The following is a 24,067-nucleotide window of genomic DNA, read 5'->3' on the forward strand; positions in this document are numbered from 1 at the left end:
TTTGCGCAAACTGAGAGCCAGACGCGCGTGCGCGTACACGTGTCTCGTAAGCAGAGGGGCCCAGCCTGTCCCGGCCTCCGGTGAGCAGGACCTCGCCCGCCACCCGCCTGACCTCCCGCCAGGCCACGCCCAGTGGCCACGCCCACCTGCGGGAGGCCCTCACCCCAGGGACAAGCTCCTGCTTCACTCGCACAAGACAGTTTGTGCAAGACGCTGTGAGAAACATCCCTGTGCTTTCTGAGGAGACATGATGTGTTGGAGCGTTTCATTTGCAGAATTCTTCAAAATTAAACTGTCAGATATTTACTAAAAACAGAACAAAACATTCACTTCCATAGAAACAAACACGCCCACTCTGCTCCGCTGGCAGAGCGGCGCCCTGTCCCAGATGCCCAGGAGCGCACACCGGGGACGCGTGTCAGCTGGAGCGACACGCCGGGCGGTGGCCAGTGAGGGCTTGACCCCGGCCCCAGGGACGGACTGCTGAGTCATGAGAGGAGATCCTGTGTGCGAAGCTCACTGTGTGGTTGTGGTGATGACGGTGGGCACTGGTCCCTCTCAAAGTAAGCGTTCCTACGAAGACCTTGGAGAGAAGTGACCGCAGCAGGCATTCCACTCTCTGTGCAAAAATAAAGACACCAGGCGTTAGTCGAGGGAGGGTAGGGCTCAATGTAGAGCCCGTGCTTCGCATGCACGAGGTCCTGGGCTCCATCCCAGTACCGCCATTAACATGAGTAAATAAATAAGTAAATAAATAAATAACCTAATTTCCTCCCCCACCCAGAAAAGCTCTGAGAAACGCCAGCTATTTCCAGCTGGGACCTGAGTGCTTCTCAAAGCTCGGTCCGTGGGTTTCCGGGGTCCACGTGGTCAAAACCATTTCCACCACAGTCATTCAGAAGTTGCTTCTCATTTTGCCCTGGTGGTGTGAAGGTGGTGACAGTGAACCCACGGGTCCCAGCGGTCGCCCCAGACGGCACACAAACCCCCAGATTCGTCATCGTCAGGCACACGTTTAAAAAAATATCAGTTTTATAGCAGGATGTCCTTAATAAGCAATACAATTTTGTTAAATCTTGACCCCCTTTTCACCTGTCTGTGGGACACAAGTGGGCTGCGCATGAAGGCGACGATTCCTGGGAGCAAGGTGCCCTTGTCGCTGGGCCACGCGTGGTTTACACGCGCGTACGATGTGCGTGGTTTCTTGACTCAGGCGTTCGGCAGGTACTTTCTCAGAATGACGGAAGCGAGCCTGTTACTTAAGGAAAACAACGGACAGTCTTTGTTGTCAATGATCAAAGTCAAGCTTTTTCAAACTGAAGCTAAAATTTTGGAAAACGTGTGTCCACCATGAGGTTGACAGCCCCCAGCTCTTCTCTGATGGATCCACGGTGGTGTCAGTGAACGTGATGCTGTCTTAGGTGTTGCGTTGTGAAATGTGTCAACATGCAGAAAAATCTGCATAACTCAGTGAACGATAGTTTCCAGATGACCCATCGTGGCATTATTAAATCATCCCCCGGGGAAAAGCCCCTCAAAGTGCGAGGCAGCCCAATGACTTCTAGTGTAACTGAGCAGAAAGAGCTCATTTTGTTGCATGTTGATGAATTTTCAGCTTCTGAAGTCCAAGAAGCTTTAAGAGGATACCGCTAGTCCAGTCTGGGCGTTGTATTAAAGCAGAATGTGCGCCACTGTCTGGAAAAGCCACCAGCTGCTCCCCCTCCACCAGCGGCACGTCTGTGTGAGGCGCGGACTGAGTGCCCTCAGTGGGCCAGCACCTCCGGTCCTCGAGGCCCCGCCCGCCCCCGAGGCCTCCTGCCGGCCGGCCCGCACCCCCGTGTTCCTGCCAGCTGCGTCAGCGTCTCAGGCTGAGGCTGCTGATCTAAAAACTAGCAGCTCTGTCAGGTCCCGTGGGAGAGACAGAGCACCTCAGAGGCACGTCTCTGCAAGACTCACAGCCTTGTGATGCCGTGCCCTCTGCCCAGTTAACTGCCTTGGGACCCTGGATGTGACACCCAGTCACCGCGCAGAGATCGCCCAGACTCTGCCCTCCAGGGTCCTCCGGGTGGGACCGAGGAGCCATGTAGGAAGAGCACTGGGCAATTAAGCACGAAATATTCACTCAATTATTTGCCTAACGAATTAACTTAGTTCATCATGAGAAATGGAATTAATTTTATTTATCGGGTACGTGCAAGTCAAAGCAAGCCAACTTTACACACGCGTAGAATACGGACAGCGACTATTTCTAGCACAATGAAGCCAATTATTTTTAAAAATAAAATCTAGTCCTGGTAAGAGCATATCTATAGCAACTGCTGGGCGGTTATTCTTGTCTATTTTTGAGCAGTGACAAGTCAGAACTATGCAAATGGCTCTAAGTGCACTTTTATAACAAAATATGGAGTCTTTTCAAGCATTAATGAACGCCGACTGTGCGCCTCTCAGAAGACGGGTCCTGGACACTTGGCCCTGGCACCGGCAAGAGGAAGGCTGCCTCGCAGACACCGAGCATGTTCGGTCCCAGGAAGCAGGTGGGGACAGCCGGGGCAGGGCCGCACGCCTGGGACGTGCTCCTTTGTCCCCACTCGTGGCTCATCACCGAATGTTGCCCTCCCCGGGCCTCCCTCCTTGCACGTGGCCACTCTCAGGGCCAGCCCACTCATCTTTCTTGCCCACATTTCTGTCTGCAGCCCCCAAGTCTGCCGCCAGAACCCCCTTTCAAAACACAAAAGCGGGGCCCCTCTCTGCCTGAGGTCCTGCCTCCTCCCTGCCCGCTGAGTAACAGGCTGCCCCCCCAGGGGTACCCGGATCCTCTGAGAACTGGCTCCTGTCCTCGTCTGCATCGCCAGCGCCCCCGTGGGCTGGATGCTCCGGACGGCCCCTGCTCCCCGCGGCTTTCCCTGGAGGGCTCCCTCCTTGGAGGCGCTCTGCGCTCCCCACACCAGGAGGCGAGCACATCCTCTGCCCGCCCCCGCCCCCGCACAGCTCGGTTCCAGCACGGCCTCCATCACGCAGGTCTCTTCCCCATCTGCTCCGAGGCCGGCACGCCCGCTGCCATTGCCTTGCTCCTCAAGCCCACGGGCCCTGTGAGGCTGTCTCGTCGTGTGTCCTAGGAGCCACCCCTGCTGAGAAGATGTAGTTGACTGGAGCTCACAAGGCAATGAACAGACTGGATACAGTTCTCGGAACTGGGCACCACACATGCTCCCTCCTTCTTAAGAGCCGTTGCTTCAGCGCACCAGCGGCAGCAGGGCAACGCTCGCTCCGATGCGGGTTCTGCGCTCGGTGCTTCCCAGGCGCCAGTGCCCGTCCGCAGGGAGCTCTGTGAGCTTCGCACTGCTGATGTCACCCCCTCTTACAGGGGAAGCTGGGTCCCAGAGAACAGCCAGTCGGCCTAAGGCTACGCAGGTAATGGGTGGTGGGTGTGGGGCTTCAGCCGGAGTCTTTCTAACCCCTGAGCCTGCGCTCTGTTTGTTTTTTTAATTCTGTCGTCTGTCGAAGTGTGGTTGGTTTACTGCATTATTCTCAGGTGCACAGCAAAGCGGTTCAGTTCTACGTATACATATGTGTGTATGTTTTCAGATTCTTTTCCATTACAGCTGATTACAAGAAGCTGAATGTAGCTCCCTGTGCTGTCCGTCTGTTATTCATCTATTTCCTATACAGTCATGTGTATCTGTTAATCTCAGACTCCTAATTTACCCCTCCCCCTCCCCCCACTGGTAACCACGGCTTGTTTTCTATGCCTGCGAGTCTATTTCTGGTTTGTAAATAAAATCTGTGTATGTTTTTTGGATTCCACACGTAAGTGACATCAGTATTTGTCCTTCCCTCTCTGACTTACTTCACTTAATATGGTAATTTCTAGGTCCATTCATGTTGCTGCAGAGGCATTGTTGCATTCTGTTTTGGGCAGGGAGCATACCACTGTGTATATGGGCCACGTCTTCTTTGTCCGGCCATCTGTGGGCGGACATTTAGGAGGTTTCCGAGTCTTGGCTCCTGTAAACAGTGCTGCTGTGAACACTGAGGGGCGCGTGTCTTTTCAAATTAAAGTTTCCTCCAGAAATATGCCCAGGAGTGGGATTGCTGGATCATATGGTAAGTCAGTTTTTCTTTTTTTAAAGGAGACTCCACACTGTCCTCCACAGTGGCTGCACCAATTCATCCCCGCCCGCAGTGCAGGAGGCTCCCTTCCCTCCACAGCCTCTCCAGCGTTTGTCATTTGTGGACTTTTGTACGATGGCCATTCTGACTGGTGTGAGGCGATGCCTCACAGTAGTTTTGATCTGCATCTCTCTAGTCGTTAGCAATGTTGAGCATCGTCTCCTGTGCCTGCGATAAGCCTGCACTCCCAGCCACTGTGGGTATCTGAGATATGTCTGCTTGTCTGTGTCTCCAGTTGGGGTGTTTGGCCCCTTGAGGGCAGGACTGGGCCTCAGCTGTCTGGGTGCTGGGGGGCTGTTGCAGCCACTCACATCCCAGATGCTCAGGGAAAGGCATGTGGCGCAGAGCTGATGGCATCTCAGCCCCAGAATTGCCTCTGCCAGTTCAGACTGGGCCCGCACAGCCTGGAGTGGGTGGCGCCAGCCTCACAGGGAAAGCTTGGCGCAAGCCAGTATCTCTGAGCCTGGGTCTGGCCTCACGGTGTGGCCAGTCTTCTGCCTCCACTGACGGCCTCGCAGTCCAGTTCTCACACAGCGACTGGGTCCCTGTGTCCTACAAGCCCCCTCCTGGGGCCGCGAGCAGTCCCTTCCTCTCTGAGCCTGAGGGCCTCCTCAGGGATGCTGTCCTCTGCGCCCTTCATGGAAGTGAATTCCTTGCTGGTTAGCACCTAACTCATCGTAAGTTTGGGAGCGGGGGATGGGGAGAGGGACTGGGAAGTATAATCGTAAGAACAACCAATAAAAATAAGAATTAATTAAAATTCCCAATTGCTTACTCTTTTTACTAGTAATGCTTTTTCTCCTCGTCAGTTTGTAAATGTGTCATTATCTCTCTTTTCTCTGTGAGCAAGACGAGGACCGGAGGCCACTCTCACTGTCCTCTGGGCTCTCCTGCACCAGCCCCTCCCCGGCACCACGCGAGCGTCAGCTACGGGCTTGTCTGTAGTTAATCACAGGCACGCATTTTGGTTTGTTTTGTTGTAATCCTTGCTTCAAGTAAGCGATCTAGCTGCTCACACGCCCCACGCTTCTAGGGTTCGCGTCTTGTCCGGCCACAGGGCTGCTCTGAAATGCCTCTGGAAGAGCCCACGTGGAGCAGCGTTTCTGAGGCCTCCGTGTGCGTCTGACAAGACCCTTGTGTTGCCCACGTGTGAGTGACAGTTCGGCTGGGTATAAAATCACGAGTGTGAAGACCGTGGTCCTTCAACATGGAAACTGTCACTCTACCCACTGCCCACATCCAGTCGTGTCGTTGATAAATACGTCCGTCTGATTGATGTTCCTTTAAACATTACCGGGATTTTTTCTTCTTTTTGAAAATTTGATAACTTCATCCTCTTATTGTTCATAAATTTCCACACAGTGGCTTGAGCTGTGACTGGCTCTCTCCCACCCCCTGTTGAGATTGTCCATGCTCCTCAGATCTGGGACATTCTTGGTCAACATTCCTTCAGATATTGTCTCCCTATCCTTGCTGTTTCCTCGCCTCCAGATCCTAGCGTCTGGAAGGACAATTCTTCAGTCTTTATATTTCTTGGCTTCTTGCTATTAAAAGTCTTTTTCATACCTTCATTCTTTTTCACAGAGAACTCTTAAGACTGATCTTTTTACTTACTAATCTCAAGCTAAGTTCATTTTGACATCTAACTACTGATATTTTAAAAAGAAAGAGAGAGAGAGAGAAAGAGAGACAGATAGAACAAAACCAACTCCCCCTTGGGTTTTCCTGTGTAATTTCTTGTTTTTGATTCCTCTTCCCAATACCTCCCCCTCCTCATTTCTTAGAAGAGACTGAACAGAGTTTTCAAAACTTCTTGCTCTGCTGCAATGGAATAAATGGAATTCTTATTCCATTTACTCCGCTTCATCTGACGTGAGCCTCCCATCTTGTTGTCTCTCTCTTTACAGCAGTTTATTCCTAAGATGTCTCATTACCTTTCCTAGGAGGCTATACTTTCCTGAGATGCTCTGTTTGTTGGCTGGAAGTGGGTATCTGAGGGGAGGAGATGAAGCTGATGTAAGATCTTGGTCTCTTTCTGAAGTGTGTGTGGGGTGGAAGGAGGGGCAGCTCGTGGTGAAGAGCAGCTGGTGCTACCTACCGTGTCTCCTCCTTGCACTAGTCTTATTCAAGAACTGCCTCCCTGTTGTGATTACCTAACACTCGAGCAGAAAGAAAGGAACGCTGGGTGGTTGGAAGGTCTGGAAGAACCTGTTTTGAACTGTTCGTCTTCCCAGCGAGAACCCGCTGAGTCCTGAATTTACCCACCACCCCACTAGTCCTGGAGTGGTTTCTTGTCTCTCACACAGACTGAATGGGGCTTCACGAAGCTTCGTGAACCAATGGATTGAAATCTGACATTAGTCTTGGAAAACCTCAGCCATGCACTCTTCAAATATCACTTCTGTCTTGTCCTCTCCCCGTCCTCTCCCTCCTCCTGAGACTCCAGGCATTTAAGTCAGTTGGTCCGTTTGGCTTGGATGCCGGTCTGTCCCTCCCAAGCTTTCCTTCAGCCCACAGCCTCCTGCTGTGCCCTGTCTGCTGTTACATTCATTCAATGCGTTTTTAATTTCAGATACTGTATTTTTCACTTACAATGTCTTGCTGATTTTTTATACCAATTCTAATTCTTCTCTGCAGAATTGTGCTTCCCTGACTCCATTGTTCCTCCCACTTTATTAATTCACATTCTACTCTAGGAAAGAGCTTTTCCTGCCCCCTCTTATTCATTTATTCCTTTATTTTTGTATCAGCTTGATCTCATGGATACTTGCATTATTCTGTGGGTTATAATCTGTTACGACTGTTGACCATCAAGGGATGTTTAAGTACCTCCTGTGTGACACCTGTGTAGGGCCGCATGGGCCTCAGAGATTGTAGGACGAATGGATGGGCTGGTCTGGGGGCGAGTTCTCAGTTATTTTGACAAAATCCTAGTGGATCAGAATTAGGCCTGGTGCCTCCCCCTGGGCTTAATCCGCTTTTCCAGCATGAACCTCCTTCAGCCCCTCCAGGACCCTTGCTCCCGCCAGCCTGGAGGATGAGCCAGGCTAGGTTGGACGTGGGCTTTCCCGCCGCCACTCTGTGTTCAGCCCAAATGATCCCCCCAGACCTGCTGCAAGACCCCTTCTTGACCATCTCCAAGACCCCTCGGCAGGAGCGACCCTCTGTGCTGTGAGTGACCCACCATTACAGCTGTAGCCTTCTACCTGCCTGCTCCCACGCTCCCGGCACTGAGAAAGCAAACAGGCTGCTTGGAAAAGCACTTGGCAGCACATAACAAGGCTCGTAAAATTGTTTGTTCCGTTTGACCTCGTGGTGACATTTCTGGGAAATCGTTCTGCCAGAAAATTCCAAAAATGAACAAAAGCCGATGCATGAAGAGGTTTATTGCAGAATTATACAACTCAACCAGCACAGGGGACGCCTGTCAGTCGGGGAATGGTAGGTAATTTATGGTACATGGAAAGGATTGGATATTATATTGCCTCTCATATGATTCTCAAGATTCTGAAGAAGCAAGAAAAATATTTGCTACATTAAATAGGAAAATGCAGAGTACAAAGCCTTGCCTACATCTTGAGTGGAGTCACAGATGCTAACATCCACATGGTCCACAGTAACACGGGTGAAAGACCTTCCTTTCCTGAAGGGCTGAAGTCAGGACGCCCTTTGAGGAGTTCTTTGGATGCACAGGTGGACACTCCAGCCTTCATCCAACACAGCCTTGACTCAGTGAAGGTGTGAGGGTCACACAGATGACAGCAGCCCCCTCTAAACTGGACGGGGGCTGGGCCAGCACAGGGGAATTTCGAGAGAATCTGCTTCCTCGCAGCACGCCTGGCCTCAGGCCACATCCCGGGGGTGCTCAGGTGGGGCGGAGTGTGTGGCCTTCCTGAGCCACTCAGAGGAATGGCCGCTTTGGCCACAGTAATGACGTCATTCTGTAATAAACCTCTTCTCGTGTGGAGGGTGTGAGGGGGGGTGGAGTCATTTACTGTCCTTGCCCAGTGCACCGTGGGACGTCAACGTGGGTGTCTGGAACACATGGCGACTTCTGATGTCGTGACACAAATTCACTGAGAAGGTTGTACTTTTGCTTGTGACTCCTCTTTCTTGGTGCTTCTCACACCTCTGCTTCTCTGCTGGGTTTTGTGCAGGGACCCGCTTCGCAGCGATGCCGTCGTCTCAGACATCGCCGATGGTTGGGAGCACACAGCGTGGAGGGATAATGTACTTGGAAGGAAAACTCATTTTTCTACTGACCAACATCGCACAGATTTCCCACAGCGTAACCAACAGAGCTGATGTGGAAATTTGTTCAGTCCAAATTACCCAGGAATCGTGGCTGGAACATGCACACATGTGCATGAGTTCAAAGATGCAGCTGAGCTCAGAGAGAGACATGGCAGCCCCCGAGGGACAGGCTCCCCAGAGGAACCGGGCGGCTGGCCAGCACATGTGAGAACTGAGCCCTGATTGTCCAGGTTCAGGCCCTGCATCTGGGATAGCAGGTGGCCTTGAACGATGTGTGACAGCAGGGAGCTGGAACCTAGGGCCACCTGAGCCAGGAGACGCACTGCACAGACAGGGTCAAAACACCCCCCCTCTGACCTGCAGAGGGAGGGAAGCCCCCAGTTTGCTTGGCTTCTACAAGGAAAACACGGTCCCCCATATGCAAAGAAGTCTCCCAAACTTCTCAGGGCACCTGAACTTGTGCTGCCCTTGTGCTTGGGGAGTCCAAGCTGACAAATTAGCCTGACGGCTAGCCTCAGCCAGGTCACGCCCGGGGTGTCCAGCAGGAAAGAGGAACAGAGGACCGCCGAGAAGAGGGGTTTCCACTGGGAGGGGCAAAATAAATACAACAGATGTATGTGTGAATGTCATTTTACACATGTGAGTAACAGGCAGAGAGGAACCAGGGGTCCTCTAGGAGCGTGCAAAACTGTAAGGAAGGGCCAGCAGGGTCCTCTCAGTGGAGTGCCCGTCGCCCGTTCTGACTGCTTCTGTGTGTGGGTTTGCATAAGCACCTCGCTGCAGCCTCTTGTTTGTTACCCTTTTCAGCATGGTGCTTTCCCAGCTCTGGAATTTTCTAGATTATTTTTCTTTAGCAGAAAAAAATAACAATATTGCTGTACAGAAAACATTTTTCAGATGAAAACAATCAACTTTCCACCTTACGGGGCCACGTGTTCCAAGCATGGCCTGAGAGAGGCCAGAGCGGCCGGTGGATCCCGACACTGCGGGGCCCGGCTGGACAGCGCTTGTCCCACATGGGTGCTGCCACTCGGCGGGGGGCAGCGATGCAGGGCCCTGAAGTCCTCGCCCGGCTGTCTTCCTGTGGAAAATGGGACAGATTGGGCGACCAAAGCGACCATCCCGGGCATCACCTAAAGGGCCAGTCGTGGTCACTGCTGCGTTGTGAACGGGCTTCGGCTCCTGTGCCGTCTCCCGAGTCGTGCGGGCCCAGGCCCTCTGCTCCCGGGGTGAGCGTGCTCCCCGTGGCCAGGGCGCCCGCGTCAGCGCCGGGGCAGCCGCTCCTGCGGGATCAGGACGTGGGGGGGCGCGGCTCGGGCCTGGCGTCTGCGTCTAATGGCCGAGGAGGGAAGTGTGATGAGCAGATGCCTGCGGGTGTCATCCGAGCTGCTGAGCAGCCCAGAATGAATGCGCCACGAGCCTCCTGCCCAGGGACAGTGACCTGCGATGCCTGCGTGCGTGCTGGCTGGCTGGCACAGCCCCGCAGGGAGAGGGGGGCGGGTCCGGGGTGGTCTTCATGGAAGAAGAAGCTGCCAGAAGAACTCTGAGCTGCAGAAACGCAGCTGGGGCTGTGGCTGCTGCCAGTCTGGACCTGGTTCCAGACACTAGAACCATCCGGCGCCTTCGGGGACAGACCGGATGGGCAAGAGCACAGGGGTGGAACAGGAGCGAGAGCTGGAACCACACATCCCGGCAGCTTCGGGTTTGAAGAGCTCCCTGCTCTTTGTCTAAATTCATTCGTGCATGAGAGGCACGCTGCCTCACTTGAGCAGACAGGGCTCAGAGAGGAGAGGTGGCCCTGCCAGCAGGGCGCTGGGACTTTTGGACCCAAGCGTCTGTAGCACAGGTGTCCTGCCACTGGCTGCAGGCTCTGGGACACTGTCCTCTCGTCACTTGCTGTGGCCCAGGTTCAGGAACGGCTCCCATGCACCGTGCAGTGTGCCCGCAGCCAGACATGTGTGGCCTTCTCCTGGGGCAGCTCTGGATGGACAGCCCGGCATCCTCCAGAAGATGGGAGGGTCCGGCTTGCCTGGCCGCACTTTCTCGAGGAGAGGCATCCACCGTTTCCCCCCAGGAGCGACCCTTCCAGCCTCTGGCTCTGACCCTTCCTGGGACGCGGGGCCAGACCCGGAGCCTGAGGGAGCTCATATCACGAAGGTGTTCTCAGCATCCTGCCTCCGGAGGCTCTCACACAGCACAGCCTGTGTTCCCTTCATCCCTGGGAGGGAGGACCGGGAGGGCTGAGCCCTGCCATCAGGGGCAACTGCCTGCAGCTGCTCCGCCTCTCTGCCCCACGGCACAACCCACGCATTAGCTCAAACCCAGGTTGCTGAGAGCCTCCCTCCCCTCGAATAAAGAAGCCCAAGGTCGAGGGCTCGGCTCTCGGAAGGAGAGGGACCCGTCCTTCCTCCTGCCCTGTGCAAACTGCGCGGCCCCTCCTGGCGTGAAGCTGGTCACGAGGCTTGTCCCTGTGTCTCGTGAGCATCTGCCTGGGCTCGGGGACACTCTCCTGCCCCGACAGGACAGGGGTCCAGGGCAGCTGCTCTCACATGTCCGAGCAGGGCGGTCAAACCACATGCAGGGCTGAGCAGAGAGCAGGGGCCACAGAATCTGGGAGAGAGACTCCTGTCTTCAGCCGCCAGGGCCTCCTGGAGGAACCCGAAGCCAAGCTGGGGCCTCGGTGACGACCAGGCGGCCAGCGAGCAGACGCACAGGCAGGCAGCCTCTTTCTGTTTTCATTAACAGCTGATGGAGATGCAGTTCACATACAGTTCACCCATTTAGAGCACACAAGCCAATGACCGTGAATACATACAGAGAGTCACCACCTGCCAGTTCTGGACCGTGGTTCACCAAACCCCAAGGAAACCCGGCAGCCGCGGCGGCCACCCCGAGGTGCTCCCATCCTCAGCGCCCTCTCCAGTCTCCAGCAAGCACGAGTCCACTTTCTGTCTGTGGATGTGCCTGTTCTGGACTTCATGGAAGTTGAGTCACATGATGCACGGGTTCCTGGCTTCTTTCCACTGACCGAGTTTCCAGGTTCGTGCCCTCCCACCCTTGACTCCCTCTTCTGCTGGACAGCGTTCCTTGCGTGGGCGCCGTATTCTGTTTACCCACCCATCGGCTGAGGGACGGCCGGGTTGCCTGTTGTGAATGCTGCAAGAAACATCTTTGTACAGGGTTTGTGTGGCCAGGTCTTCACTTCCTTGGCATGTGAACCCAGGAGAGGACTTGCTGGGTCACGCGGTGGCTCTGGGTAACTTTTGGAGGAACTGCCGAACTGTTCCCTGAAGCAGCCCCGCCATGTTTCAGCCCCACCAGCGACTTCCCCGCACCGTCACCGACACTGTCACCTGTGGCCTCGATTCTCACCTTCCTAGCGCCTGAAGGGCCATCTTGTGTGGCTTTGGTTTGCGTTTCCCTGCTGGCCGATGCCGATGAGGCCCATGCTGGCCGTCCGCATGTCCCCCCGGACACGGCCGTGGTGTCGTGCTCTGTGAGCGGCGCCTGCCCCTCCCGTCTGGTGCGCAGTGCGCACCCGGGTGTTTACTCTCGATGTGGAAGTACTTGCTTTCCTCTGGGAGCTGCATCCTCTTCTCTTTGGGGACTAGCTTGCCCTCCCCTCCACCTTTTCCCTAACTGTGGCCCCAGAGGCTCCCCCTCATCTTCCTCGCCCACCTCCACCGCCACAGCTCTGGCGATTGTCCAGAAGGTTGTCCGGAAGGGAGCCCGGGAGGTGGAGGCCTCGAGAGGGCGGTCAGGGCTGGGGGCGAGGGGGCACAGCCTCCAGCAGAGATGGCAGGAGAGCAGGCCCGGGCCACGGGCTCACCCGGAGCCTCCCCAGACGTGACGGGGACCGTTGCTTGGTCTGGGCTGCCGCCCGGCCTGTGCACCCTTGGGGGAGGTCCCCACGTGTGTGACCGCGTGTGCAGGCCTCTAGGAGGCAGGCGGGGCGGAAGCCGCCTTGCAGAGGCCGCGCGGGAGGAGCCGAGTTCGAGGTCTGGGGATCGTGTTTGCTTACCTTTGGCGCTCGGTCTACCGGCACATCCTCCCCTGCGACAGGCCACTAAGGGGGCCTCGGCTCTGCCTCCGCGGACCGGGCTCGCAGGCAGGCCGGCCAGACCCTCGTCCCACAGACGGGGGTCCCCACGGCCACGCCTGGCGAGCACAGACCCGGGGTGTTCACGGAGCGCGGTGTCCTGAATTGCATGGAAAAGAGGCGAAGGGTAAGGATGAGGAATGTCTTACACGGGCCTGTGAGCAGCTGCTCAGTGAAAACGCCAACAAAAGCCTGCCGGGGCCGGGGCCGGGGCCGGGGCGGAGGGGAAGAGCCATAGTCTTCTTCAGGCCTGCGAGGCGCCCGGCCCCTGCTCAGCGCGCCCCTCGGCTGTAGGCAGGAGCCGAGGCCGGGTGGGGCTCAGTCACCCTCTGGGGAAAACCCAGAAGCCAGGGCTGCGTCTCCCCGCATCACGGGGACTCCCGGCCCCCGGCTGCCGGCCTGGGTCCTCGGCACCGCGCCGTCCGCGGGGCTGGCCCGGGGCCGCCTCAGCCCATCGGGGCACACACTGCCCTGCCGAACGGACACCTGACACCCACGGGTCCTAGCAGACGGGTCGGCGTGCCCCTTCACGCGTGGTGTGGTTTTATAGGACTTTAACAGGGATTTAGGGGTCTGGCAAAGGTCAGCAATTGGTTTCTAAGTGCCTGTGGCCTGTGGCAAATCCATACTGCACTTTGGGAGGTTTCCTTAACTGCTCAACCCACATGGCGCTTAGAAGGGGAAATAACATGGATGCTGAACAAGTTCCACTTACGCTGTGAAAATCTCAGCCTCTGCAGACCGAAGAGGGCAGTGGTTTGAGTTCCCTCTCGGCACCAGGCTGTGCCCTTGCCGACGTGGAGAAGGTTTTGACAGTTTTTTGTCAAGTGTCACTCGTGTGAGTTCAGTATCAGGATTGGAGCTGGAGGCTTTGGAAGGTGGTGGTGGAGGGGAGTGTGGGGGGCTGGTGAGAACGTGGGTGGGAGAAGCGGCTGCTGGGCTTGGAGAGCCAGTCCTGAGTCAGTGTCCACTCTCCCTGGCCCTCCCCTGGCAGGGTCACATGGTCTTGTCCAGGGCTAAGCCGCGAGTGTTGGGTGACAGTGCTGTCACAGGCCATCAGGGCAGGAGGGAGATGGGCAGACACATCTTCCATTCGGGGACCCCCCGCCCCACAGGAGCCGAGCCACCGAGTGGGTGTGGGGTCCTGGGCTGATCCAGAGCGTTCCTTCAGTGTCGCTCTCCATGCTCTGCCTTCTGGCACTGGTCACTCTCCAGGGCAAAGGTGTGAAGTCCATGGATTTGCCTCAGTCTTCTTTGAAAAAACGAACAAAAAAGTTTTTTTTATTTTGAGAGAGTTGTGGATTCACATGCAGTTGTGAGAGACAACACAGAGAGCCCCCACCCTTCGCCCACTCTCCCCCAGAGGCAACCCCTGGAGTCACTACCGCACAGCATCGTGGCCGCCAAGTCGCCGCTGACACAGTCCCGTGCTCGGACAGGTCCACTAGTTTCACACGCCGCCCAGCCAGGGTGTTCAGTCCTACAAATACAATCACACGTGTACTTTCCCAAGTCCACCGCCGCGGTGAGGTCCGGAGCAGCGCCACCGCAGGCTCCCTCGGCTCCCTCTGGTGCCCCCACCGCCTCCCTCCTGCTCCCAAGCCCTGGTCGCCGCCAGTCTGCGCTCCAGCCCTGTGCCCTCATCATTGCAAGCGGGTCATGTACCGCGTAACCTCCTGAGACTGGCTTTTCCACCCAGCTTCACTCCCTTGCGGTCATTCAAGCTTCCGTGTCAGTGGCCGGGTCCTTTTTCCCATGGAGTAATGGTCCACAGCACGGAGGCGTCGCAGCCTACTTACCAAGCCCATTGTGGATGGACATTCACGTTGTGTGCAGTCTGGGGCTCTTATGAACAAAACTGCCGCGCACATCCGTGGACAGGCTTTAGCGGGGATGTGCAGCTTCACTTCTCTGGGATAAATGCCCACGAGTACTTGGTTGGGTCCCACACGGTCGTGTGTCAGTTTGGCAAGAAACTGCCGCGCTCCACTCCGGAGCCGCTGTACCACTCCCCACCCCCACAGCGGGGCGCGGGGGTCTGTCTTCCCGGCACCCCCGCCAGCACCCAGCAGTGTCACTGTTTTTATTGAGCTATTCTGGTAGGTGTGCAAAGGGGTGAGGTGGGTTCCTGGAAACGACCCAGACATGCGCAGGGCCCTTCCACGGTGGGGGCTGCTTGCGGGACCCATGAGGCAGAGGGGCCCCCCTCGGGCTCTGCTTCTCCGCCCCTCTGCTCACCGTGTGTCCGTGTCGGGGCTGTGTGGGGCACCTGCCTGGCCGCACAGCTGGGCATCTCAGGACCCGGCGGCCGCCAGTGTGCACACCCACCTTGTCCAATCCAGCTTGGGTTCCCTTGCCTGGACCACGTCCCCAGAGCCCCACAGCCGCCCCCTCTGAGCAAAGTCTCAGTGCTGGAGGTGCACCTCTGCCCACGCCAAACCAGTGCAGGTCTCAGCCATCGTTCACTGTCCCTTCCTGACGCTTCTGATCAAACTACTTCTGTTATTGCTCATTGTCTGACGTGCCCAGCAGAGTCACCTCCTCGAGGAGAGAGGCGTTTCCAGCGCCCGCACGGGGAGCATGTGACGGGGCGTCAGTCAGTGTTCGGTAAGTGTCTGACTCGATGCTGGGTGTGAGCTGCGTTTCTCCCACCCAGAGCGCCCGCAAGGCCAAGCACTTGGCCGCAGCCGCGGCGTGAAAGGGGTGGAGGGGGTCTCTGCGTTAAGTCGAGGAGCAAGGCCGCGGGTACTTGACCCCCGGCCCGCCCAGCGCCCTGCAAGGCTCCCCCGCGGGCCTGAGCCCCGCCTCTCCAGGCAAAAACGCACAGCCAGGCCCTCTTCTGTCCTGCTCGGTGCTTAGCAGGCGATGCCGTGTTTGGACGCAGCTGGCGCTGCCACCTAAGTGTTTAAATAAAAAGAGGTTTCAGTATTTCTTTCTCTACCAGAAATAAAACCGTGGCTGTCTAGCACACCCCTCCGGAGCGCATCCCCTGAGCAACCTTCCTGCATGCGGCTCAGCCCGCGTGTCCGCGCCGCACGCTCAGGCCCGTGATCCGGTGCGGACGTGCTTCTAGGAAACGCGCGTTTCCCCGACCGTGCTCGGGGCGCTCGTGAGCCTGTGCTCCCATGACGGGCCGCTGCGCTTTGTCCCGGAGGCGGCCGGTGCTGCGGTCTCGGGCCCCTTTATGCCTTAAAAATTACCTCCAAGGGCTTTTGTGCATATGGGTTCTATTTGTCAGTATTTATCATGTTAGAAACTAAAGCCAAGTGTCTGAAATATTTATTTCTTCTCTAAAAAGAATAATAAAGTTGTTACATGAAATCACACACTTATTAAACAACAGCGTTTCCGTTAAAGCCCCAGTGGAGGCAGGGGAGCCGCTTTGCCGTTTTCCAGGTCTCCCCCAGTCTGACTCGTAGGTGGCAGCTGTGTCCTCACACCTGTTTCCACGCCCTTCAGGTGACTGTCGATTTGGCTGAAGGACATAAAGAAGCTCTGGTAGAGGAGTTGTCCGAAAACACTTCGTGGTAGCTTCTTCGCAGAATTGTGGACATTGACTCTGCGGTCTGCTGGACAGTTCCTTGAAGATGAGTTGCAAAGTGAAACCTGAAAAGTGGTCAGTAAACTTTTTCTTCTCCGTTACGTTCAAGTCCATTGGTTTCTCTTCAGCTTTGAATGAATCTCTGGCCTTGGAGGATTTTGTAACATCCTGTCTTGGTCACTTGGGAAATGTGGGTTCACGGAGCTACGCAGAGTTTTAGATGCAGGCACGTTTCATTATACAACATCAAGAAGGAATCACGTTTGCTAATCTCACCAGCCATAGTACCAGAAAATCCTTTAAGGGGTCGGAAGCTATGGAAGAGTCTATGGTGGATACACATGTCCCTAAATTCTAATTTTCACTTGAAATTCACATTTTATCATCGGCAGCAAACACAGTTGTGGTTTTCTTTGAAAAGACCAGCCTGCTTCGCTCGTTGTCAAGGGGGCCTCCGCCAAGTATTCAAGTCTAACTGGTCTGTCCGCCATCTTCCCAGTAGAAACGGCGGTCCGTGAGAAGGGCTGGTTCAGCTGGTGGCTCGGCCACGCAGGCTCTTCCTCAGACGGGTGCCGAGCTTCAGTCTGCAGTAGACGTGCTCCATGTGCACCTTCCATTTTGTAAGGATGTGAAAGAGACGTACCTCAAGCATCGAGATGTAGTGGAATCCATAATTTTGCTGTTTCATCCAGAACATCCTCCAGAGAAAGGACTCACCCACGAGTGCCCGGTGCGGAAGCAGGCAAGCCCCGCAGGTGCAGATTCAGGCACAGCGCCCGCCGCTCCGCCTGCCGCTGCCTTCACACCCTCAATGCCAGCGTCAACACCATGAACAGGGGGCGACATCCTAGCATCACGGAAGCAGTTTTGACCTCACAGACTCCTGAGAGGTTCTCAGGGAGCCTCAGTCCACACGTTGAGAAATAAGGCTTTAACCAAAAGATTGTGGATTGAGCCTAATTTCTTACCCTCCTCCCCTTTTTAGTACATAAAACTTTATAATACAGCACACATTTTTTTGAATTTTATTTTTTACCAAAGTGTAGTTGATTTACAGTGTTAGTTTCAGGGGTACAGCAAAGCGATTCAGTTATACATACATATACATCCATACATATATATGCATGTATTTTCAGATTCTTTTTCATTACAGCTTATTATAAGAAATTGAGTATCATTTCCTGTGCTGTACAGTAGGTCGTTGCTGTTCACCTCTTTTGTGTATAGTGGTGTGTGTCTGCTACTTCCAAACTCCCAATTTATCCCTACCCTCATTTCCCCTTTGGTAACCATAGTTTGTTTTCTATGTCCATGAGTCTATTTCTGGTTTGTAAGTAAAATCTTTTCTTTTAGATTCCACATGTAAGTGATATCAAATGATGTTTGTCTTTCTCTGTAGTACAGCACACATTTAAGGGGAGTTTGGTAAGCTTAGTGCAGAACCTTTTACATCAAAGGATACAATTTAAAAATCAGGATTTTTCACATTGACAGTACTTTACTATTAATGTGGTTATCTGTACAAAGTTTCAGAAGTATTTGAAATAACTGAAATTTATGCAGATTTTCAGACACTGGAAATCAGTGAAGAATAATGTAGTATGTACCTAGGAAGTAAAATATTACATAGAGGGTTGAAAGCACCCTTGTGCGCCCCCATCCTGTTTTCCTTCAGCACCGCCCCCAGAGAGGATCGCCACCCTAGATTGGATGTTCATCCTCACCATGCAGTTCTGCACACTTTTATTCCCTATGCACCCGGATCCCTAAGCAAAGCGTAATGTCATTAGGAACACACAGTTCCGTAAAATCCTTCCCGTGTACTTGAGGTTTCTCTAAGTTGCACACATTTGTTTACTCAGGAGGGGAATTGTCCTGCCCTTGGGGACACACATTTTCAAATGCACTAGATATTGGCGATTCATCATTTGAAGAGGTTCTAGCAACTGACAGTGCCAGCAGTCATGCCTAAAATCTCTTTTTTCTCTACATCCTCTGTAGCCTTTAGAATAACGAGACTTTTTTGTGGATCTTCCGAGTATGAAACGGAATTTTATTGTAGTTCAATTTGCATTTCTCTAAATATTAGTGAGGTTGATAATATTTTCAGATTTATGTGCCATTGGATGTTCTTCTCCTGTTAATCACCTTACAACTCAAATTGTTTGCACTGCTGCTTACTATTATTTGCAGGAATTCTCGACATACATTCAGTTTGAGTCCTTTCACCATTTTTGTGGTGCAGACCTATTTTTCCATGTCATGGTGTTTTCTTAAATTTATGATGATGTCCTTTAATGTGCAGTCTACATTATTTTATTATTTATTTCTAGTATTATTTTAACACAATCAAAGTGATCATTTTTGTCCTTTATGGCTTGTGCTTTTTGGGACTTCCTTAATAAATCCTTCCTTACTGCAAAGTCACAAAATGTCTCCCTACGTTTTCTTTTAAACATTGAAAAATTTTTCTTTCCACAATTAAGTTTAGTTCACCTAGATTTTTATCTTCGGGTATCACATGAGCTGGGAGCTAATTCTGTTTCGTTCCCCATGTGAACAGCAGATCTCCCAGCATCGCTGCCGATCTCTCCCTGTGGGCCTGTGGTGCTCCCTCTGCCTTGTATCAGGGTTCACGCGTCTGGAGAGCACTCCCTGGAGAGGATGTGTTCCACAGCTCCTGGGTGGGGGGCTCACTAACTGTTGTGGGTCACGTTGCTTGACGGGGCTCTCTGAGTCCGCTGTGTCCTCGCTGATCTCCTGTCCACCCGTCACAAGGGAGGGGCGTCAAGCCTCCAGCTGCCTCTGGGGGTCTGTCTGACCTTTCACCTCTTCCAGTTCCCACTTTATGTATTCAGACTTGCTGTAGCCTCTTGGCGAATTCGCCCTTTATCGTAATAAAATGGTCCTCTGTATTCCTGATAATACTCTTCGTTCTGAAGTCTGCTTTGTCTGATACTAATATATCCACTCCAATTTTCTTATGATTAGAGTTTATGTGGTACATCTTTTTAGGTCTTTTTGCTTTTGCTCTATGTTTATATTTAAATCACATTTCTCATGGACGGCCTGTAGCCAGATCTTGTTCTTTATCCAGTCTGATAGTTTTTGCCTTTTTTTGGAAGTGTTAGACCATTTATATTTATTGTAATTATCAAATTGAATTCTACCTCTGTTTTAACTCCTTTTTAAAAATCTAAATAGTTCATTTGCTTCAAAGAATTTAAAATACAAGTATTTCATATTTATTCACCAAGTTGCCATTTCTGGTTCTCGTCACTCCTCCGTGTGGATCTGAGTGTTTACGCTAGCATCGGACACCTGCCAGGCACCTCCACACGGGCGTCTCATTTTGCCTTTGTGACAGCATTTGCAGGCACAGGCACTGTCCCCGTTTCACAGAAGTGGAAGTTGAGATTCAGAGAAGTTACAGGGGTTCCTGGTCTCTTGAAAGCAGATCCAGGATTCGAACGCAAGTCTATCTGCCCGTTGATGACTGTCTTCTGGGGGGAGAAAGAGCAGTGGTGGTGGGGCTCAGATGCCAGAGGTGCGGAAGGGTGCACGGTACCTCCCATCACAGAGAGAACACAACTCAGACAGTCTTCTCCTTGGAGGCAGATGCCACCATCTGTTACTGTTCACCACTGTATCCCCAGGCCTGGCACACGGAGGACATGATAAATATTGGGAGGATAAACAAAATGCCTTCTCTCCAGCAATTTGAGCCGAAGCTAATATGTAATCAGATTTCTGCAAAACTCCCAAAAATTATTGTTCAACTATTCTTGCAAATTTCTGATGTCCTAAGGCTAGTACACTAAAAGAAATCATGGAAGTTTGTTCTTAACCCTGTAACTCTTGGTTTGTGCAGAAAATGTGGCAAAACACCCTCCAAAGCACAATTTAGTCAACCGGGGTCCTCATATACGGACTTAGATTGGTGAGAACACGCCGAGTACTGGTAGCTGCACTGGGGTGAACAGTGCCAGGCCCACCCTGACCTCAGAGAGGGGCCCTGTTTGTAATAAGGGTCTTTGCAGATGTGATTAAGGGAAGGATCTCAAGATGAGATGCTCCCGGGTTATCCAGTGGGCCCTAAATCCAGTGGCTGGTGTTCTTCCAAGAGAGAGAGATTTTGACACGGAGGCACGCAGGGGACAGTGTCAAGTGAAGGCAACAGGGCCTGGACTGACGGCCAGGAAGACCCTGGAAACCCCAGATGCTGGAAGAGTCACGGCAAGATCCTCGCTGGACGTCTCCTGAGGGAGTGAGGCTCTGTCTGCACCTTGACTTTGGATTTCTGGCGCCTAGAGCTGTGAGAGGAGACTCTGCTGTTGTTTTCAGCCCCCAAGTTTGTGCTGATCTGTGGCAGCAGCCCAGGAAGATCACACAGGAGACAGACTGAGCCCCGCGAAGGGCGTGGCCCCCGCCTGAACGCACCACAGTGCAGGCGCCTGCTGACTCCTCTACCCGCGTGTCCCCAAGGCCAAAGGGCCTGGTGGGCCCACGAAATGGGACCGAGCTGCAGTCCAGGTAACCCCGGTTTGGATGCTGTGACCCATCACGTCTGTATCTGTTCTAAATATCCTCGGGTCCAGCCCTCACTTGACGCGGGCACGGTGAGTGACGAGGTTGCTTCTACAACGGGCGTTTTGTGTGTGTGTGAGAGAGAGATTACACTATTACAGCATTCACTGCGCTGACACGTCGTGACCCCTTTGTTCAGAACCACCACGTTCTGAGCCCTTACGTGACCGTTGACAGCCGTGCTGTAATCCACCGAACCCCTGCTGCGTGGCTTTTTGCCTGTCTCGTTGCTGTAGGACATCTCAGCTCTTCCCAGCTTTCGTGGTAGTTGTGCTGGCGGCTGTTTTTACTGCTGTGCCCTGCACCCTGAGGGCCCTTATGTCCTAAAGTTGTGTCTGCCCCCTTTGGCTTTTTCCTTTAGCACATGGTCCTAGAGGTGGAAATGCCAGGTCGGGAATCACACACGTGGTCTCTGCCCCGGTCTCTCTTGCCATGCGCTTCCCTGCGATGCTCGGTCTGGTTACACGTCGGCACTGTCCACACCGGGCCGGAGGGGTCCCATCTCAGTGCAGCCTCACTAGCAGGTGCTCAGTGTTCGGTTACCTCTGCGCACGGAATAGACTTCAAACAAGTGTCACGCGCCGTTTTATGTGTTGCTTTGCGTTTATTTAATTCTAGTTACGTTAAATTGTTTGTACGTGTTTATTGCCATTTATCGACGTCCTTTGCCCTTTTGGCCATTGGGAAAATTTCCTTTCTCTTATTCTTTGCGAAAGAGAATCAACATATTAAGAGTATTATAGAAAATAAGATGTCTGGGCTGAATGTTCAAACGTATTAAAGCGGGGAGAATAGGGTTTTTGAAACCAGGCGCAGAGATGGGAAGGGACGCCAACAGCCTGCTTTCCCATTAACGAATTCCCCTTCCATTTCAAAGTCTGACAGGAAGTAAATGAAAGAAGGACAAATTAGATAGAAACAAAATGAGCAGAGACAGCCTTAGCATCTGTGTCAGACGCAGTCGGGTTCAACGCTGAAGAGACGGTGTGGGGGACGGCAACCAGGCTTCTCGCACCCTCCTGGCGAAGGACCAGGTTCCGTCCCCCTGCCGGGGACCAGGCATCACCACGCACAGGAAGGACGGAGAAGCTGGTTCTCTCCTGGGAGGTCGCTGGGACGACTGGTCAACCCAAACCCGTGGGCCCTCCTCCTCAGCACCCCCATGTCTGTCTTCCAGAAGGATGTGGGTCCCTGTGCGAGAAAGCAGGAATCAGCTGAAGTGACTGCAGTCGAGGGCCTGATCTCCTGGGGAGGGCCTTTCTCAGCACGGAAACCGGAAGAACAATAAGCAGATGACTAATATGTTTCATTTGCAGAAACGTGAAAATCCCTGCGCACCACAACACACGCGCGAAGGAAGACGGGTCCGCGGGAAGCACTTCCAGCAGACCCTCCAAGACACACGCCGCCCTGGGGGCGCTCACTGAGTGTGGGTCCCTTAACAAGGGCGCATCGGAATGCTGCCCCCGCGGCGCTTCTGGGCAGCCTTCAGCCAGGCTCGTGCCCTCCCCCCTCTGCGGGCCCCTGGTCCCCACCCAGCCTACGGCCTCGCTTGCCCCAGGTCTCTCCACCCTTTTCCCCCTAAGGCCACCCCTGACCGCAGTGTCACACGGTGCAGTCCCCACCAGCCACACCCCTTCTCCCAACCCTGCTTCCAGCTCTCCACAGCCCTCGTGAGGAGCCGACAGGATCGTTTTTCTCGTTTGCTGGTTTTCTGTCTGCGTCTCCCCCTAGAATCAGAACTGCCCGCGGGCAGCTGGCTTGGACCACTCTGTTCACAGCTGTTTCTCTGGCCCTCGGGGTGCCTGGCTCACAGGACTTTGTTGAAGGTACAAGTGGTCCCCACACGGTCCATCGGCGCCAAAGCCCACCACCGGGAGAGGGTTCAGGCTGTAGGCAGCTGGCTCAGAGAGGGGCTGGAGGTCACAGTCAGGACCGTTCTGGAACCACGGAGCTGGGGAAGCTGGCTTTGCTGGTGCCAGTCTGCTCCCAGCCTGCGTGCTCCTTCTGATGGTCCCGGGGCATCCACCCCTGTAATCCTCTCAGACTTTTCAGGGGGCTTTCTAGTCGAAGGGGACAGCTCCGGGAAGCCGACAGCACCCCAGGAGCCCCTGGGGAATGGCCCCAAGGCTCCGGGCCCTGCTGTGCTGGCTATGCTGGCTTTTCAGAGTGTTCATCTTAGTGCAGCAGGGGTCTGCAGCGCAGGGTGCCGGCCCGCTCACGTCCAGGGCACATGCCTTGGTTCCACCAGGCAGAGCGTGGCATCCGCTGGCCACGCCGTCTCACAGCAGTGACCGAGTCACAGTGCTGGAACCAGGCGGGCTGAGTCTGCTGCTGTCCCACCCTCCCCCCGCCCCCCGGGAGGGAGCCCTGTGAGGGCATGTGTGCCCGTGCAGGAGCTGAGGGGCAGTCTTGCAGAGCAGACACAGGCTCCTAAACCCAAAGCAGCGCAAACACCAAAGCAGAGAGGACGTGCCTTCTGCTCAAAGGGATCGCTGGACGGGGGTGTTTCCATCAGTGTCGGCCCCAGACACGGTGACATGGGGGCTGTACTGAAGGGCTCTTGGGACCCCCATCCCCCGACAGGCTTACCACCCGGCCCTGCGATTTATGAACAAGTTTCAGTGAGAAGCCAACGCCTGGCCTCAGCTGCGCAGCCCTCCGAGGTGGGGCCTCTGCAGGAGAGCGCGCTGGTGGAGGAGGCTCCCTCGGGGGCCTTGAAACGCGGGCTCCGAAAGGCCTGCTGGACCCAGAAGTGACACCACAGGCCCGGTAACGCTTTCTTTAGCGTCCCAGGTCCGTAAGCAAGCTGCCGTTTGCAGCTGGGTGTTCATGACTGTTCTTGCCGGCGAACGTCACGTCGCGTTCCACGATCCCGTGCAGGGAAGGTTCGATCCAGCCAGTGGTGCCTTCAGGGAGGCTAAACCTGACCGACCGGAGCAGACGCCGGCCATTTCCCGGTAAATGCGTCCAGATCAAATTCTGAAGCCCCCTTTTTACTGGTTAATTCTGTTTTTGGTTTGTGGATCTGATTTGACTTTCAGATGCATTTAATAATTGCTTTAAAGGAGAACTTGAGAACATTAAACGCAGCCGCTCTCTCTCGCCCCCGGCCATCCCTGGGCTGCACTTGAGTTACTCTCTCTGAAGCCACGAGTGTGTTTTGAATCAAAACTGCCTGCCTGGCCTGCCAAGAGCGGGTCAGAGATGGCTCTCTTATTTTTCTGGGCACTGCGGAAGCAGCCCCGCCGCGACCCTGCCCAGGCGGGAACCGGCCACTCGTGGCCAGACCGGAGAGTCGCTGGTCACGATGGACTTGACCTCACTGGGTCCCGCCCTCTGGGACTGTCTTCCTCCACAGGAAGGCGGAGACGCCTGCCCAGCCCGCATCCTCGTGTCCGGGTCCTGCTCCTCCG

General features: G+C 54.3%; 1 long non-coding RNA gene across 1 annotated transcript; it reads right to left on the minus strand.

Annotated features, from left to right (window-relative positions):
• Window positions 1-302: 302 nt before the first annotated feature.
• On the minus strand, window positions 303-2,925 carry LOC116280475 (uncharacterized). Its single transcript, XR_012072423.1, has 3 exons — window positions 2,808-2,925; window positions 1,093-1,258; window positions 303-619 (listed from the first exon to the last, which is right to left on the minus strand). It is a non-coding gene; the product is annotated as an uncharacterized lncRNA (long non-coding RNA).
• Between the last annotated feature and the right edge of the window lie 21,142 nt (window positions 2,926-24,067).

This window comes from Vicugna pacos, chromosome 5 (assembly GCF_048564905.1).
Source record: "Vicugna pacos chromosome 5, VicPac4, whole genome shotgun sequence".
Lineage (NCBI taxonomy): Eukaryota > Metazoa > Chordata > Mammalia > Artiodactyla > Camelidae > Vicugna > Vicugna pacos.